The sequence below is a fragment of the Mauremys reevesii genome, linkage group 12 (genome assembly GCF_016161935.1).
Source record: "Mauremys reevesii isolate NIE-2019 linkage group 12, ASM1616193v1, whole genome shotgun sequence".
Taxonomy (NCBI): Eukaryota; Metazoa; Chordata; order Testudines; family Geoemydidae; genus Mauremys; species Mauremys reevesii.
The window spans coordinates 2653487-2669614 of record NC_052634.1 but is presented as its reverse complement, the minus strand read 5'-3'; the positions used below and the strand labels follow the sequence as shown (position 1 = coordinate 2669614).

At 48.0% G+C, this 16128-nt stretch overlaps 1 long non-coding RNA gene across 1 annotated transcript in view; it reads right to left on the bottom strand.

The window, feature by feature from the left end:
• Positions 1 to 16128, bottom strand: part of LOC120375599 — a 323633-nt gene that overhangs the window by 119335 nt on the left and 188170 nt on the right. Inside the window, exon 3 of the long non-coding RNA XR_005586660.1 lies at positions 14196 to 14490. This is a non-coding gene — a long non-coding RNA (uncharacterized LOC120375599). The remainder of the gene's footprint in view (positions 1 to 14195; positions 14491 to 16128) is intronic.

Below are 16128 nucleotides of genomic sequence, written 5' to 3'. Positions count from 1 at the left end.
GCCAGCATTCTAACCCAGCTCTCCTGAATCTTAGACCCTTCACCACACAGCGTGGTACTATTTCTTCCTGGGGGAGTATCTCTGAAATACTCTAGACAGACGTTGTCAAAGGCATTTGGGATAATATAGATAAGTACCTGAGCCCAGCTCCCATTTTCTTGTCCGGATGAACAGAGATGAGCAGGGCTGGATTAAGGTACAGGCATACAAACCCATGTCTACGGCCCTAGCTTTGTGGAGTCTCATGATGAGCCCAGAATCTCAGCTGTCATTTATTTTTAATTATGTCTCCAGACCTCACGGATGCAAAGAAAAACGTGAAAACATGAACAGAGTCTGAATGTGCACATAGCTCTCCGAGGGGTGAATAGCCCCATTCATCTTAACTCCGGAACCTGCTGCCACTCCAGGCAGAGAGGGGGTTGTGTCTTGAGGTATGGCCCATGGCATGATGGTGGGGGCCATGCAGGGTATGCCTAGGATCAGGACCCTATTTATTTCACAAACTCTGCACCTTTGATGTCTCAACCAGCTCTAGCTCTGAGCATGGGCAAATCCCACATCACTTTCAGAGTCAATTGAATATTCCCAAATAACTTGCTGTGCTCTTTGTCCACTTCTAACTGGCAGCTTCTTGAATAAAAGCACCGAGTGGACCTCAGGGGTGTGGGGGAATTTGTCTGGTACCGCAGGGAACCTATAGGTGCATGTAGCCCTTCACATTTAGGAGTTTGCACCTCCATCCGGGAAAGTGGCATCAAAAATCAACCCTCAGGGAGACACAGACAAAACACCTTCCTTATTGCTGAGCAGGTTCCCATTGCCCCTCCTGGACAGATGTCATTTGCAATGCATAGTCCGGGCTGGGCTTTCATCTCAGTCCCTTTCGCATTTTGCCAGAGTATTTCTGTGTGTCATTTCCTCCAGGGGGAAATACACATTTGAAATTCTGCTTTTAAAATTCCCTTTCCTCTGCCTCCCCAGCTCTCTCCCATGCTGGCTTTCCCCTCTATGCAGGCACAGCTCCAACTGGCTGTAAATCTATAAACCCGCTCCTTTCTCCTTTGAAGTACAACCAGTGTTGTTCGGAATCCCTGACTTTTTGCTCCTTTTATCATTCCCCATATTTCACTTATTCAGATCCACAGATTACATTTGTCTTTCAAAATTGCTTTCTCAGTCGCTAACTCCTTCCCCAGCCTGTTCTTCTGATGGGTTTGTTCAGCCGGTTCCCACTCCAGTAGATTAGCACATATTATTTGTATTTTAATAGCACCAACATGCCTCAGCTGCGACTGGGGCCCCATTGTATATATAGTGAGAGAGTCCCAGCTCCAAAGACCTTAGGAATGCTACAATTGCCAGACTGGATCAGACCCAAGGTCCTAGCCCAGCATCTTGTGCACGTCTGTCTCTGGCAGTGACCAGCTTCAGAGGAAGGGGGAAGAACCCTGCAGTAGCAGATGTGGGATAATCTGCTTCCCACCTTCCCACTTGCCGGCAAGTTAAAGTAGTATGGGCTGGATGAATGGACTATAAGGTGGATAGAAAGCTGGCTAGATCATCGGGCTCAACGGGTAGTGATCCACATCTAGTTGGCAGCCGGTTTCAAGCGGAGTGCCCCAAGGGTCAGTCCTGGGGCCGGTTTTGTTCAATATCTTCATTAACGATCCGGAGGATGGCGTGTGATGCACCCTCAGCAAGTTTGCAGATGACACTAAACTGGGAGGAGTGCTAAATATGCTGGAGGGTGGGGATAGGATCCAGAGGGACCTAGACAAATTAGAGGATTGGGCCAAAAGAAACCTGATGAGATTCAACAAGGACAAGTGCAGAGTCCTGCACTTAGGACGGAAGAATCCCATGCACTGCTACAGACTAGGGACCAAATGGCTAGGGAGCAGTTCTGCAGAAAAGGACCTAGGGGTTACAGTGGACGAGAAGCTGGATATGAGTCAACAGTGTGCCCTTGTTGCCAAGAAGGCTAACGGCATTTTGGGCTGTATAAGTAGGAGCATTGCCAGCAGATCGAGGGACGTGATCATTCCCCTCTATTTGGCATTGGTGAGGCCTCATCTGGAGTATTGTGTCCAGTTTTGGGCCCCACAGTACAAGAAGGATGTGGAAAAATTGGAGAGAGTCCAGGGGAGGGCAACAAAAATGATTAGGGGGCTGGAGCATATGACTTACGAGGAGAGGCTGAGGGAACTGGGCTTGTTTAGTCTGCAGAAGAGAAGAGTGAGGGGGGATTTGATAGCAGCCTTCAACTATCTGAAAGGGGGTTCCAAAGAGGATGGATCTAGACTATTCTCAGTGGTAGCAGATGACAGAACAAGGAGCAATGGTCCCAAGTTGCAGTGGGGGGCATTTAGGTTGGATATTAGGAAAAACTTTTTCATTAGGAGGGTGATGAAGCACTGGAATGGGTGACCTAGGGAGGTGGTGGAATCTCCTTCCTTAGAGGTTTTTAAGGCCCGGCTTGACAAAGCCCTGGCTGGGATGATTTAGTTGGGGATTGGTCCTGCTTTGAGCAGGGGTTGGACTAGATACCTCCTGAGGTCTCTTCCAATCCTGAGATTCTATTATTAGGTCTTATTCTAATCTCTAACAGAGATCGATTTACGCCCTGAAGCAGGAGATTTAACACTCTTTCCTCAATGCTTGTTGTCATTCATTAGGAGAACGCTGGATACACTTGATATCTATAGAATGATCCCACTCTAACCAGACAAGGCAGAATTATCACCCATTTTACAGATGGGGAGCAATGGCATGACTTGACCAAGGTCCCACAGGGAGTTTGTGGTGGAGCTCAGAAGTGACCCCCACATCTAGTGAGTCCCAGTCCGGAGCCATGACCACAAGACCATTCTTCCTCTGTGATCATGCAACCAGCTCATCCGCTGATTATCCCTGCTACAGAGCACTGCTTTCCCTTTCTAGAGGATTTCACTGGCCTCCTCATGCAGGAGTCATCAGGGGTCTCTCAGCATCTCCATTACTGCTTTGGGGGAAATGACAAAGAAGGTTTTTGGGCAAAGGGTGAAGGATTCCCTGCCACCACCCAGCCCACCATCAGAGATTCGTGGAAAGGTTGATGAGCCATTGCAGCCAGGTCTGAGCTGGGAAGGGACACAACTGGGTTGACTATAAACTCTCCTACTACTATTTCACAGATCGTCCGTCTCTAGTTCTTAGACACAGGGACGGAGCATGCTCCAGTAGTTCAAGCAGGACTCTAGGGCCCAGGACTCCTGGGTTCTATTAACGGCTACATCCTCAGTGCTGTCCTCTCAGACACCATCAGGATAAGGCTGAGAGAGCCACTCACAGGGACAGATCTGAACCTCCCAGCCTTTGATTCCCTTTTCCCCCTCGGCAGAGCAACACAGTGCTCCGCAGGATGGGGAGTCAGGGGAGACAGATTGGTCTCCGTGCCACTTGCAGTCCCCTTGTCTTTCATCACGAGTCTGTCAGAACGGCCTAGGCGCTAACCAGAAGATCAAGCTGATGAAACCTGGATGGATCCAGCCTTGGCCACCAACATCAAAGGGAGATAATCAGAGCTCTGTGATGCTTCCCAGGAAGCAGATGCTGCTGCGGATGCTTTCTGCGACTGGCACTGGCTCCATTCCCCTCCCCACCACCAACTCCCTTTTATCTGCAAAATCATTAATTGAATTAACTCAAGTGGAGGAGCTGGGACAGACTCAGTGAGGCTCATCTACCCCGATCCTCCTTCCCCTGGACAGAAGAGTTTGACAGTATCATATGGACACAGCACCAGGGCAGCCCACAGGTCTCTGGATGGGGAGTAGGAGACCACAAATAGGAAAGAAAGAAACAAAGAAGGCTAGCTAGCTAGCTTGCTTTCTGGTGGTTTCCTATCACTCATCAGGGGCCAACATGCTGCCACCATGAGAGAGGCAGGGTCCTGCTGAATATCAGCATCAGGCAGAGACGTCAAACTTTGCAGTGTCTCTGGATTCATAAGTACCACCCTGAAGGGTGCCAATCTGACCCTGGAGAGGCCGAAGTGCGTGGCGAGATGTACAATGTACAATGCTCTTCCCTACTGCAGACTTGAATTCGGCTGCCTCCAGTGATGGGCAGAAAAGCAGTCAGCCAGGAGGAAGGGTGGGACTGAGGCTTGTGAAGCACTAATACAAGTTGGTGTCTGTTTCATGTTATGTTTCTGTGCAGGTCCCAACCCCCTCCCCTGTGAGAATTACAAGCCAGACGCTGCTTTTCCACTTCCCCAGCCATGGACCTACGCCGGGGAATGTTTGACCTGTCCACAGCTCCCACCTCAGTGTGATTTTTGGAGGTGGGTGTGGGGCTGGTGAGAGGGACTGAACTGATGCCCCTGCTGACTGAGGCCCTCTGCTTATATCACTGGGTGGTGGCAGGACAAGCTTCCCACACCAGCAACACACCCACATGCAGGGAGATTGGCTGCAGTTCAGCCTGCATGGAGCATCGATGCCTTGGGGAGAGTGACAGCAACACAGACAATACTCCAGGAAGGGCTGGATTCAGACCAGCAGCTTATTCCCATGTAGGCCACAGAACAGCTCTCCTGAGCCAAAGACCATCCATCCAAGTGCACATCCCCCGCCCCGTTTCTGCAGTATTTCTCAATCATCCCTTCCTGCGGCCCTGGGAGTGGCCTCTTGGGTTAGAGCTGGTCTGATCAGCCGTAGGCCAAGGGGATACTGCCAGGATGCTGCCTGGAGCTCACATGAAACAGACCTCAAGAACATCCAGATCCACGTTCCAAGATGTGCTCAGAGCCAGGGGGATCTGAACAGCAAAACAGCTTTGCCGCCAAGGCTGTTACAGACAGAGACAGCTCCCCTGAGCTGGTTTGCTGGAAAGAGGGATGTGTCATAGGGAGAGAGAACAGCTACTCCATGTCATCCAGCCTGTGCTGCACCATCATTGTGAGCTCGCAAGGCAGGCTGTCTGGGGCCATGCCTCTGCACAGGGATAAGGCACAGCCTAAACCCCCAGGTATGTACCTCAGAGTCCTTTGCAGCAGAAGCCACAGACTAAGACAGCACGGTCCAGTGCTTAGAGCCAGATCTGGGACCTGTTTCCACCTCTGAAGCTGCCCTTGGACAAGTCAACTCTGCTCCCTTTTCACATCCCCAATTCTGTCTATTTGGACTGAGTACTTTGGGGCAGGGACTGTCTCTCGTTATGTGCCTCACACAAGGTGACTCTGGTTAATTATCCCCATTTTACAGATGAGGAAAGTGGAGCTCAGGGAAGCAAAGAGACTTGCCCATGGCCACCCAGTGAGACAGTGACAGAGTCAGGAATGTGTTTCTGTCTCCCATTATCTGTGTTATACAATGGAAACTGAGCACTGTGTAATGCCCCCCAAATAGCTCTGTTCTTTTTGTCTATATATTATTAAACACGGCTGGGGCGGGGGGTATCGAAGCATGACAAACCTGGCAGTTTATTTCTTTGCTGGATTCCAGCTCCCAAGGTCGCTGCCAGGTTTAGAATTCCTTCCACCGGATGATCTCACTCTGCTTCCCAACAATATTCTCCCCGCAGACCTCCCCAGGTCTCTGTCACTTTAGAAATAAAACAAAACTATCAATTCCTTAATTGTTTTCCTTCCTCTCTAGGGCATCATAAACCGCAGATGTCATTCAACAGCTAATATACTGCTCCTTCCCTCACTCTAGCCAGCCGGGGTCTTTCTCTCAGCTAGAGTGATAGCGAACTACCTGCAGGCTGCTTTTGTTGGTGGCCAGCACAGAAGGCTAGGACGGGACCCAGGGGACATGGGGAGGCAGAGCATCTCCTTTCTGGAGGACTTCCAAACACAAGGCAGGAGTCTGTCTCGTTTGCTTTTCTCTGCTTTCCATTCATTGGCGGTATAGGTTTGTTTCCAAGAAAGTGAGGAATTAAGATCATTAGCACTAAAGTACTGTTGCCAGGTACTAAGTTTTTCAAACACAGCTCCGCTCACTCCTGACCTGCAGCCTCCCTCCCCCACAGTACCCCTGCTGTTCCAGTCCTGTGCTCCGATACAGCTCTACTGATGCACCTCAGCCCTGTCCTGCAGCAACTCCACCACCCCTGCCACTATTCCAGTCTTAGGCTTGCAACACAGTTCTGGCAATGCCCTTCAACCTTGTCTTACAGCACCCCTGCTGTTCCAGCCCTTGGCTCCCCGTGCAGTTCTGCCAACAAACCCCAGCCCTGCCTTGATGCATGCCCCTACTAGCCCATTCTCGGGCTCCTCACTCAGTGAAGCCAGCACCCCTGTGTCTTGTCCGGCAGCACCTCTTGCTATTTCCATCTTGGGCTCCTCGCACAGTACTGCCCTGCTAGCCAGTTCTTGCCACCCCCACACCTCTCTTCCCTCGAATCTGGTCCCGAGGCTCCCCTTACGTCAGGAACTGCTCGCTGCACAGGTCTCTGTAAGCAGTTACATGATACAGTCTCAGGAGAGAACAAGAAAGCTACAAGGAAACTAGCCAAACCTTTCGATCCATTTATCAAAGCGCCTGCAGTTTCCATTTCAGGGCGAGTGAAACAATAAAACACATTGAGCATAGAAAGCTGCATCCAGAGCATTTTATTAAATGTAGGGGAAAAAAATAAATAAGTGCAGACCTGTTGGCTCATGCCAGCTCTTGTTCTACATCAAACGCCTCTGGTCCCAGACTAATGGTGTTATGTAGGCTGCTATATTGGTTCCTTGCTTTATGATACTGCCCCTTATGCTTGCGATTTATTCTCTTGAGTTCAGCAATTATTTGACATATTCCCCTCAAATGTGACTTATTGAATCATTGCTATAATGTCTGTAACAAGCCCCATTGCACGTTGTCTGCAGGCTGTGAACTACAGATCTTCAGCACAGACATTGAGCAAAAGGGGATAATTCCATTTGCTGGCCTCAGTAATATACTGTTGGCCAATAGTTATGGAGGGAGGCAGTGCTGCCTAGTAGACAGAGCCCTGGAGATGGACCCAGAAGACTTGAGTTCTGTTTCCAGATCCTCAACTGATTGCTGCATGAATATGGGCAAGTCACTTTGCCTCCCTCCGTGCCTCGGTTTCCCCATGTGAAAAGCGAGGATAATATTATTCCTTTGTAATGTTCTTTGTGATCTATGAATGAAAACACTATGCAGGAGCGAGGTCTTGTCTCTTATTACGTGCACCCAGGGCCAGCTCCAGACCCCAGCACGCCAAGTGCGTGCTTGGGGCGGCATGCCGCAGGAGGGCGGCAGGCGGCTCCGGTGGACCTCCCGCAGGCATGCCTGCGGAGGGTCTGCTGGTCCCGCGGCTTCGGTGGAGCCGCGGGACCAGCGGACCCTCCGCAGGCACGTCTGCAGGAGGTCCACCAGAGCCGCGGGACCGGCGACTGCCAGAGCGCCCCCCGCGGCGTGCTGCCGTGCTTGGGGTGGCGCAATTCCTAGAGCTGCCCCTGTGTGCACCAGCCACTAAAGCAAGCAGAACAAACATCTCACATGCCCATCTTACTTGTGAGCTTGCTAGCCCTGGCCTGTGGTAGAGAAAGGCAGGGCAATAATGTTAAAGCCATGGAGTGATGTTGCCAACATCTAAAGGTGGGGTCACCATAGTTTAGGCCAACCCATGCTGTCTTTAGAGCAGGCTCTAAGCCACATTAAGTGTGCCTGCGTACAAAAAGTGAAGACATTGTATTTAAAATTGGGTGGGGAAAGAATTTGGGGCTAAGACCCCACTGAAAATCTAGCCCCAAAGTCTTGGGGTTTAGCCTCTGAGAGGTGGACAAAGATCTGGGACAGTTATTACACTCAAATCCCATTTATCCCCTCCTGCCTGCCTGGGATACACTAGAGCATGAGGCTCACTCTGAAAGTTGGGTTTTATCATCTGCAGGATTATTAGAAGGTGTGACAGGGATGTTTTTTTCTGCAGAAGAATAAATCAGTTCCTTCTTCTTCCGACTTGTCTGAACACCTCATTTAAACATTTATCATAGGGCACGGCATGCGATCTTCTTTACAAATTGAGGTGTTACACAGCCTTGAATGAGCTGACACGCTGCAGATAGCATTGTGAGTATTTTGTCACCCTGATATTTTGCAGTGTAGTTGTGTATCACTTTTGACTGCTGCTTGTTCACGAGATGTAATGATCCTTTTTAAACAGTGCCACTATAATTAAAGTTTTATACAAATCTTCAAAAGAGGAGTGGGGGGAAGAAGAGCCTTCTTCAAAACAGACTTACAAAGAGATGTCACAGAGGGAGAAAGCGAAACTCTGACACGTGTAGCAATCACTTTGTGACTCCAAATCCCTCAGAAATGTTTAACTGGCGCTCAGGATTCAAGTACTAATATATAAAACCAGCAGCACCTACATAGCATTTCTGGATTCTACTGATTGATTAAGGACTGCCTGCTGCTGGAAGACTAAACTCAGAAGGCTTGATTCATCACCACATTACTTCAGTCTGATGCTGGTGTAACGCCAACAGTTCTGGTGTCACACTGGAGTAATGCCTGCAGAGACTCAGGCCCTGAGAAGCAAGGAGGCTTGCAGAACTAATTGGCTCTCAGTTTCTCTATTTCAATGCACAGAAAATAGTATACTACTATCTAGGGTTCTAGCTATCTACCAACACTTCCTGGACAAGATTACTTGGGTTTATTATCAATCAGTGCACACCAGGTGTAATTAGTTATGTTTATGATGCTGATTTTTCTGAACATCCTCAAAATGGTTCTTAAAATGTTCATTTTACTAAATATGGAAATATCAGTGGTGAGGAGATGAAACTGGAAATAGGCAGCCCAATTCTGGCTGGTGCCTGGGGCAAAATGTCTGGATGAGTCACTGAATTATCTGAAGATCTTGAAATTGTAGATCTTGATCTGAAAGCCACATCTCTCTCTCTCCCCCTCCGTGTTTCAGTGCTTTTCACTTCTTCAGAGGAGAACAGGACTCCAGGAGGAAGCATGTGCTGCACTAGGAGTCAGGAGACCTGCAGTCTAAGTTCTCCACTGGCCTGCTCTGTGACCAGGGGCAAGTGTCTTCACCCCTGTTTCCCATCTGCTTTGTCTATTTAGGCTGTGAGCTCTTCAGGGTAAGCAGTTTCTCTTTCTGTGTTCATACAGCAGCTAGAGCAATTGGGCCCTGATTGCAGTATAAGCTAGCAAACAAAGCCTATCTTTAGGGGCAGTTAAAACCATGGCAAGGCCACGTCCATGCCCATGGAAATAAGAAGCGAAGAGGAAAGACTCGTGCACTCCTTTCCACCTTTGTATTGCCTGCAACACTGTCCATAACAAATGTCTATCCAAAAGCGAAACATATTCCAGCTCCATCCAACTGGGGCTCACAATGCAAAACCTTAACAGGGACCTCATGTGTTACATCAGCAGATTCAGACGTGTCCCACATTCCATGCACTGGGGATGTTTTTGTACCTTAACACTGCGGAGGTCACTGCTAAAGGTCTCAGTGCAGAGGTGAGTAGTGAGAACAGGCCAGGCCAAAGACTGAGCCATTGCTCCGAGGGCTGGGCATGGGTACATTTCTGTGGGTGCTTTGGGGAGCAGATATGGGTCAGGGAGATAGATTACCTAAGGCTCTGGATGGAGTAGCATGGTGCTGGAGTTGTCATGACGACCCCATGTCATTCACGACAAACACCCTACCACAAATGAGACAAGAGCTGCAAATGGAAGACCCTCCAGCCAGCCCCGTCTGGGAAGGCGATCCAAATTCACTGTACGAGGAGCATCAGCACTTGGCGTGTCACCAGACGGGCTACTGCCACCTCCAGGGTTGTTTCCCAGGACCTGCTGTCTGCCACATGTTTACACAACCCTGCTGCAGAGGAGGCAATCTCTCTCTCACCATCCTGCTGAGCATCCTGCTGGGAAGTCTTTATTCATGTGAGTGCACCAGGACTGCACAGGAGGCGTGGACAGCTTGTTTTACAGCATGTTCCCGGCCAGGAGAGCATTGCTAAAGACCCCTCCAGTGCCAAACACTGTGATGTAAAGAGCCCCCTGTTTTTTCAACACTCGAAATGCAGTTGAGCAATTGTGGAGGGACATGAGCTGATTGTTCCAGCCATGGCTTTGGTGTCATAATGAGCCATTTCAAAGGAGAATGATGATAATACTACGGAGTTATACAATGGTTTCATCTGAGCATCCCAAAGAATTTTAACAAACATCCTCTAATTCAAAATCTAGTTGGTTTAATAATGAAAAAAAATTAGACGCAGTTTAAGGTGCCACTTCTGCACCTGAATCCCCTTCTGGTTCAATCACACTCTCCTCTTTGACAAAATATCTTTTCCCCTTCTCTGCTGCTGCAGGAAAGACCCGGACAACCAGGAAGTAACTATACAGTGGAAGCTGTTAAACAGACTCTGTGTGCAATGCTGGTAAAGTGCACAAAGCAAGCAGACTGAAAAGAAGAGAGACACCTTTGCCACTCCTGCAATCTCTTGCTGTCATAATGCCTCAGCAGGAGCAGAATCGGCATGGTGCTATGAACTCTGATGGAGCAATGCCGATTTCCGCCTGCTGGGGATCTGGCCACGGGGATATGGTGACAAAGGAAAGTAACACATTTTCAGACGTGTGATCTCTAAGTTGGACACATGCCTTGAAGCTCCTCCAGCCATTCTTTGGAATTATTATTATGAGTATTTGTATTACCGTAATGTCTCGGAGCCCGTCATGGACAGGACCCCATTGTGCTAGGCACTGTACATGGCAGATGTTATTATCTGCCTTTAACCTATGGGGAAATAGTGAAGGGAAGTGATTTTCCCTCGGCTGCACAGTGAGTCAGTGGCATAGCTGGGGATAGAACCAGGTGAGTTCTGACTCCCAGCCCCAGATCTAATCACTGGACAACAATACTTTGCCTCTTTCATCAGCTCTTTCCCTCTCAATTCCCCTCCCTTCTCCTCTCCCAGGGGTTCATATTGACTATTGACAAACAGCACCATTATGACGTGCACTAAAGCTTCTGGTGGAACAAAAATTACAGGCTTTTAAGCTGGGAAGCAGCACTTTCTGATGCAATGCTATCAGTGCCTGGCACAACTATCACTTGGGCGGCAAAGCTTGAGAGCTTTATGGGAGTTGGGAGGGTGAAGGATATAATCCCTAATGGTATTGCACTAACTCTTCTCAGCTAGGAAGGGCTGCCTCAGTGTGATGGACTCCCGGATAAGCAGATTATCTCATCCACCCTCACAAAAGAAGCCTAACCCCTAATTTGTTAAATCCAAAGATTAATACTGAGTTAACCTCTAACAAACAGTTTAGAGACAGAGGTGGCAATGGGGCTCAGCACAGAGGAATTTCTCAGTGCCCTGTGGCACCAAACAGGAATCACACCAGGGTGATTCAAGTCCTCATACACAGGCTATCGTCTCTCCTGGTGGATTGTTTTGGAGAGAGTTATAATTTTTAATCGCCGGACAGAGGTACTGTGGATTGGAAGTCAGTTGATTAGTTTTCTCTCCAGTGGGCAGCGTGCATTTAGGGGAGCTGTGCAGAAACACAGTCTGGGTCTTCCTTTCTCTGACATCAGGCGTTTTCTACAAGGGTTAGTTCTTTTTACTTTCTAGGTAGGGATACCGACCCGAGGGACTGGTAGGTTACAAATGGACACGCTGTTGAGCCTCTGAGTCTCAAATGCAAACCCAGGAGACACTTTTCAACTCCTTTTGGCCCAAGTCACCATTTCCCTGCACCAGTGCAAAAAGGGTGAAAATCATTGTCCTTCTGAGTCAGCAGCATCGTGCACTAATGGAAATGACTCACTAAGAGTCCGAGCAAGGAAGAATCAGGCCCCTTTGAGTTAGGAGGAGTCTGCTATGACTGTTCAGACAGTCACAATCCACCACTCCAGATACAATGATTTTTTGCCCCAGGACTTCAGGGCATTAGATCCTATAATCTGTATAAGGCACAAAAGCAAAACCCATTGACTTCTTGAGCTGTCCATCTCCCACCAGCAGCTTCTATCTGTCTCCTAAGGTATCTGGCTCACCACAGGATTCTCTTTGCTTTAATGGCTACACTTCTATGTCTGCAAAAGAAAACTTGAGAAAAGCCTCATGAAATGTTGGAGGGTGACTTTGGTTTTATATATATATATATATATAAGTGTGTGACAATCTCATTCAGGCTTATCTGACCGAACCTCTGTGCTGATCAGCCTTGGAAAGGCATCTCAGAGAGCAGGGGCATCTCAGCACTGCATCTGGAAATGCTCAGAGAGCTGATGCTGTGCTCAGAGACAAGAAATCACCTTGGAGTCCAAAGACTTGGAAAGGAGATAGTCACCTTGGAAACGAGGCCATGCACAGCCATGCACAGAACCCTGGGCTCCACTTCCTCAGCCCATTAGGAAAGGGAACCACAGCCCGCTTGGGGAGGGAAGGATGTGGGAGTGAATGAGGGCTGGGTCAGAGGTAGCTGCTGCACACATGGAAAAAAAAGATGAGTCCCATCCTTACTGAACAGAAGTCCTGAATGCTTCACTTGAACAAGGCAAACACCTCTAACTGTGTGTGTGTGTTTAATATTAAAGTGGGGTTCCTCTCCAAAACGTGGCTATGAAGCCCAGTTTTCTGAATACACTTTGATTTGTATGAATTGAATCATTATTCACAATTGTTGGGTGAAGAGTTTAACCAGTTTGCAGCCTATGGCGTGGGCTCATACTCTTCATTCATGGCACGTCACTGGTCATTTAAGTCACCTAGTATTGTTTCTGTTCCTGTTCCTGATTGGGTGACTGCAACTTTTTAAACTGGGTAAGATGCAGCAAGCCGTGAATATGTTTGTTCACACACAAGCCCCACATGGATCGAAGATTCCCCATACATCTGTATGAACACACCTCATTCACATAGTGAATAAATACAGTAATAATACAAATACTACTTTGCTTTTGTATAGGGGGCAAACATGCCTGTTGTGAACACTTGTCTGGGAGGCCAAGGAGTGTTTTCAAGCATCATTTAGCAACCCTCATCTAGCTATTGTAATGGGGCTATTGGCATTCAACTCAGAGGGCCAAGTTCATCCCTGACGTGACTCCACTGCAGCTAATTGTAATTATAGAGGCATTAATTGGAGAGGTCCTCAGTTGATGTCAATCAGCATAGCTCCATTGAAGTCGCTGGAGCTATACCAATTTACACTATCTGTCCAATGGATTTACACCAAGGATAACTTTGACCCATCACATTAAAAGTTCACTTGCTGTCCTGCAGGGAACACACAATTGGAACCACTGACTGGACCAGCAAACCTAGCCTTTGGTGTATTTGTAAGCCATTGGTGGTAGGAACGTAATAATATATCCCTTTAAACCAGATATCCCTGGCACTGCTAACAGAATCCCAACAGTTACATACAATAAAGCCCATTCCTGTATCAGTAAAACACACTCGCATGGGGCGAGTTTGCCCCACAAACCAATACAATACTTCGTGAGCACCGTTCCCAAGGAAATCTGGAGTGCACTGGCAACAGCACCAAATGGCTGGAGCTGTCAGAGAGATTTCATCACCCAGGACCGTGACATTTCCATAACAGGAGATCCAGAGATAAAAGTTGTCACTTCAAGTTTGCTGCCCCCCGCAACCCCCAGTGGTATGATTGGGATCATCTGGTACTACAGAGGCTGAATTCTCTTACTGCTGCTGCTTTTTTATAACAAAAAATGACTTAGAATTGATGATTCCTGGTATGAAGCAGTTTGTCACCTGTGCTTTTATGATTACAGCAACTAAGGGGAAAAGATGTCCTTTCAGATAAGCATTTGAAAGGGGGAAAAATAGAAGCTTTCAAAGGGTCTTTGTTCTCTTGAAGTGCTCTCGCTCCAGAAGCCTGGCAGATTTCTCTGGAGGAGGAGAAGGAGGTGGAATTTAAAAACAAAATGCGTCCTCGTTTTCAAACTGTTTCATATTAGCAGTCATCAATTATGGAATTTGCCTTGACTAATGTTTCAGGCCATTATATCACCCTCGATGTTTATAATTGGATCCTAAATTAGGATTAATTCTCAAGGAAAAGGTTCCATGCTAAACAGGTTGTTTCGCTCTCTGTGGAACTCCCGGTGACATTCTCGTTACTAAAATAATCATTTGCTTTTTAACATTTATATGGAGAGAGAAAAAAATGGCTAACCTTTTTCAAAAGCTCTACAGTCCCGGCTTAGGTCACTGTGGGGAATGAGGCTGATGGCTCATGTCATCTTAGTTGTTCGTAGCAACAGGTTCCAACTGCAGCATCACAGCACTTGGGTTTGGAGTTGGTTCTGTTTTAGAAGCAGGTGCGGGCTGCAAGTTTGGGTCAGGAGTCAAAGATCAACACTAGGATTGATACCAATCATCCCAAGACAGAATAGTCCATGGAGATGGGGCCACACTCCACATGGATCCTGGTGAAATGTGCTGGCTGGCGTTGCCCAGAATGCCACTGCCTGGAAGACAAATCACACAGATCAGAGCTGTCAATGTGGCCTTTCTCACAGGCATCATGTTCACTTTCAGTTACATTTTTTGCAGCTGCTAAACGTGAAACAGGGAGGTGACAAAGGGCAGGAAGAAAGGTCGTTCTGTGGCCTTAATGAATGTGGGTGTCACTATCATTAGAGCTCAGAAGGAGCGCCTTCCCCGAATACTTATCCTTCCTCATTGATATGCATCCCGCCAGCCAGGGCCAGTCCTTCTGCCAGGCCTGATGGCTTGTGTTTGTAAAGTTGGGGCACATCTAAATAAAAGCCTAGGCCCTACAGTCTGATCTGTTTGTCTCACGGAGATAACAGATGAGCCTTTGCCACTCTGACAGCGTGAGGCCGCACACAAAGGGTGACCTTTAGTGTGCCATTAATTTACAGACCAACCCAATTTCCAGTCTCACTCGAGGGCATAATCACATCAATTAAAGCCTTTCGTTTTGAATTCTCCCTATGAGCCTGAGCTCTTAATGTGATATAAGGCGCAAACAGCAGTGAGTGTGTGTGTGTGTGTGTGTTTGTGTGTGTGAGAGAGAGAGAAAGGCGGGACCAGAGAGACATTTAGAAGCTGCTTTGTTGCTATTTGACAGGGTTTAGGCAGATAAGCGTAACATCGGGAGGAAATGGGGGAAACCCCACTTTGGATTAAATGAGAACCAACTCAGTGAACCCAAACGCAATCTTCGGTGACATGAGAATGGGCTTGTGGTGCTTTGGTGAATTGCAGGAGGCTGTGAAAGACACCTGTAACACAAGAGTCCCAGGACGCATGCCTAGAGCTTAGATAACTGACTCATGGTTAGAGTTGTGAGACAAGTGTTGGTATCAGGATTGTTCTTGGCTGAGCTGAATGTTATAATAATTGATGGGGGGATGACAAACAATTGACTAGTTGTTACTAGATGAAAGTTCAGAGAAAGGAGAAGGTGCTGGTGACCATGTAAGAAAAGTGTTTTCCTTTCCAAAGGCCTTGTCATAGAACCCTTGACAACGCCAACTCGGAAACCAAAAGAGAGAGTGCTCCTTTGGAAACACACTGCCTGATTCACCCCTCCATTGCGAGCATGAAACTGTAGCATTCAGCGATGCTTCCCTGGAGACGCCCCTCCTGATTTACTACAATAGAGATTGGAATTTCCCAACATGCTGGGAAAAGTTTTGCCTCCTACCAGAGATCTGCTCTGAGATGAGATGGGGTGTTGGCCTTCAGAGTGTTCTCATGCTGGGGAACATAGACAATATGCATACAGTCTGGGTGTTGGGGGAAGGTGGGGGGGACGGGGGCTCACCCCTCGACAAAAGACCCTCTACTCCTTCCTTTTCCCTATTCACTTTGCCTCTCCTGCAAAGCCCAGAAGCTCTGGTGGTAACATGACTAACGAACCAGGCCAGACAACCAAACTACTGGGTTCACCATGTGATTACACCATGTCTGTGGAATCTCACTGTCACATGGGTGATCTACATTACTTCATTATTTATTGGCTGCCTTGCAAAAGAGCCTGGATGAGTCCCCACTGTGGTAAGTGTTGCAGACCTGTAACCCACTGGTCAATGTGTGTTATAGGTTCCCCTCTGTGCTGATCCATAGAGGCCATGAGT